Source organism: Phaseolus vulgaris, chromosome 3, assembly GCF_000499845.2.
Source record: "Phaseolus vulgaris cultivar G19833 chromosome 3, P. vulgaris v2.0, whole genome shotgun sequence".
Taxonomy (NCBI): Eukaryota; Viridiplantae; Streptophyta; class Magnoliopsida; order Fabales; family Fabaceae; genus Phaseolus; species Phaseolus vulgaris.
The window spans coordinates 24,717,994-24,721,587 of NC_023757.2; positions in this window are offsets into that span (position 1 = coordinate 24,717,994).

Genomic DNA, 3,594 nt, shown 5'->3' on the forward strand with positions numbered 1-3,594 from the left:
ATATCATTTAATACTCTTTTTAGTGTGTTTTCACTCATGTTTGCTTATACTCTAGAACTTAGCTTGATTCTTTGTTTTACAACTGTGATTTACGTGCATGAACTGATATGATAGAGGCATTCTTTGTTTAAATTAACCCACTAGCCATATTAGCCTACCTTTATGATAATCCATTTGTTAGCCCCTTGAGCCTATAGCCTTTTTCTTATTTTTAACCCTCATTACAAGCCTCAAAACAGAAAAACCATGTTTGTCCCTACCTTAGAAGATGAAGGAGCTTTGAAATCATTTGGGAATAGGTTTTTGAATAAGTGTGGGGGTGTATGTCATTTTCATAGTTTACCTCTTCAGTTTTAAAGAAAAAAGAAAAAGAAAAGAAAAGGGATAGAAAAAAAAGGAATACAACAAGAGAAAGAAAAGCAGAGCAAAATAAAGAAAATAAGAGTGGATCCTCTAATACACTGGATTGATTGTCTATTATATGAAAAAAAATCTTGAAATATGATCCGGTCGGTCATCGGTAGTTGATGACGTCATCAGAAGATGATCACGTGGGCCACTCGTAGGGTGACGCGTGGACCGGGTGACAGAGAGATCAGGGAGCAGATCATCCAAAGGGGTGATCGGTGGTCAGTAGCCAAGTGGCCACCGACAGATCAGTCGACAGATAAGTCAGGGGACAGATCACCCAGAACGGTGATCGGTGGTCAGTAATCAAGCGGTCACCGACAGATCAGTTCCCAGATGAACACCTGGGGGCAGAACGCGAGAAGCAGTAGGGCACCGATCAGTCATCGAGTGCATGGTCATCGGGGGCTCATGTTACACGCAGTTAAGCTGGGACTGAGGTTCCCAGCGAGAGCGTTACGCACGGACCTCGCATGAACATACCTCAGAGAATTGTGCATGAAGGTGGCATGAGGGAATTAGCGAGCCGGTCAGTGATTGGCGACTCCCTCAACCCGTTACGTGCATGACATCGTGAAGGGGGAATCGTCAACGCCAGAGAGCAATGCTTGGTGAGTGTGCCTAGACCAGCCACACCTGGCGTTCTCCTGAGAGTATGCGATTTACCCAGATAAAAGGAATGTGCTAAGTTACTCCACAAGGGAATAACTTAGGCACACAGAGAAAAGTGCTAGAGCCCCTCAAGTAGTGACACGTGTGTGGTTAGTTGCATGCCTCCACGTGTCATCATCTGAGAGGGGCGCGGTCCAGACAAAGGTGCACTCCGTACCGCTAAAGGTACAGACAAGCGCAGACATGCGCAGACACTCCCGTTTTACTGATTCTGGAGGTACGTTGCCACAAAAAAGCGCAACAAGGTTCTGACACATGCCAGAGAGGCATAACAGAATTCTGTTAGGCGCAGATACAGAGGGAGGCATAAAAGAGAATCAGAGGGAGATTGAGAGGGGAGTTTTTTACACGCTGTTTTTACGCACATTATTTCTCTAGTGATTCTGTGATCTAACTTGAGCGTCGGAGCGCCACCGGCCGCAGAGGCGCCACTGTGTCTTTTTCAGGTTCTCAGAGAGGCTGTCTGTGGAGCGGACTTGGAGGGCACGTGGTGTCAAGCTGGTGAGGAAGATCGTGACGAGGCAACGCTTTTGCGCTAAGTCAACAGGCAGGATCAAAATAAAAAGAGGAGTTGAATTGTCATAATACTTACACTTGTTTTTATACCTATCCTCCATTGCTCCTTTGTTTTTCTATGGTTTTTAAGCCTATTTTCCCACTTTTTACCTACCTTTACCTTAGCCTCATTACATCCCTTATGAAGTCCTCTTGATCTTTGATTGCATGTTTTTTTCAATTGTTATGAATATTAGAGTCTTGCTAAGCAGATGGTAGTGTTTGTCTGCATGGGTGTTGAGTGTAAATACAAACCCTACTAAACACTTGAGAGTTGGAGAGTGTCTAGTGAAGTTCTGTCAATTTTGATTCAACCTTCGATTTTAATTACCTGCTTGTATATTAAAATATAGGAATTTTCATTCACATTTTTCTTGATTCCTTGATTTCTTGAAATTATATCATGTTTGTCATTATGCATTCTTAGAATTTGCTATTTGTTATTTGCATTGTTTTTCTTTTCTTTTTAAACCTTAGAGTGTTTTGCCCGGGAGTGCAAAAGGATAAGTGTGGGGGTATTTGATGAGCATATATTTATTCACACTCATTAGCCTTATTCATAGATTATTGGACTATAATAATAAATAAATCCATTGTTTTAATTAATATTCTTATAATTGGGTTTATTTGGGCCTTAACTATTATTATTGTTAATTTTGTGTTTTTAGAGTAAATTATCCGGAGGAAGCATCTACATTTGTGAATGGGCCAAATATGCAAAAGTCCAAGTTGCTTCTTGAACCAAAACAGAAAACAAATTCTGAGGAGAAGAAAGAGAAAATAAAATCTACAATATCTCAGAAATAGAAATAGAAGTAAATCTTCTGCAAAATACAAGAATTCTGGAAAGATGGAAACTTGGAAACGGTTAACAAAATATAAACTACAATATTCTCTCAAGATCCTTGGAGCATAAAAGCCTATAAAAGGACACAAGCATCAAGGAGAAAAGAGAGAGCTTCATAGGGTTTTCTTAGTTTATTTTCTTCTTAGTAATTCTTTTGTTTTGCCTCCGCATGGAAGGCTAAACCTTTTTGGTTGATTCTTTTGTAATTCCCCATTGAGTTCTGAGGTTTTGTTCAATAAAAGTTTCGATTTTTAATTCTCTATAACAGTTGTTTTTATTGTCTAATCTCCTGGAAAACTGGTTTTTGTGAGAGGTTGTACTTGAACGCATGATTGAAAGTCTTCCTTATCTTAAACTTTGGTTTCTTAGTTAGTTCGCATTGTTCTAATTAATTTCTTGGGCGCATGATTCAAGGGAGAGGAGGTAAGCATTCCCATGGAGTATACGCATGGAACAAAGTGGGTATTGATTAAACTAGTAGACGCATGCTTTACTAGTGAGTTTCAGTTGAATCAGATCGGCGCATGTTCAATTTGGTTTAGCTCTGTTGGAGGATTGAGAAAAGATTAATCTTTAGAGAACCTGTGAAGAATTCAATGGTGGAAGAACTTGGGATCAACCGCTTTTTATTTGCTATTTTAATCTCTTTTATATTTTTTGCACAAGTATCTCAAACCCCCTTTTCATCTTTATTGTTATTGCTAACTTTTATTACTTGCAGATAGATTTTAAACCCTGATCAATTGATTTTACTATTGGATTCGTTGGGAGACGACTTGGGGACATTTGTCCACAATTATACTATCATCTCTCTAGTGTTAGACAAGTCTACGCTAGAATCATATTAATTTGACAGCAAAACGACAGCTATCACGCGTACTAAAACGACTGCCAAGCCTCCACCTCCCAGGGTCAACTACAAAGCCCTATATCCTTAGGCCCCTGATGAGTTGCTCGATGAGTGCTCAAGCCTAACCTCCCTAAAAGATTGGAGGGACCACGTGGGCGAACTAGGCGCTTACCAAGGCAGTGCCTTCGCCAAGAGGCACGATATCTATATAGTTGTGCGCCCTTGCACACTTGGGGAGCCCGTTTGCGTAGACGAGCGATCA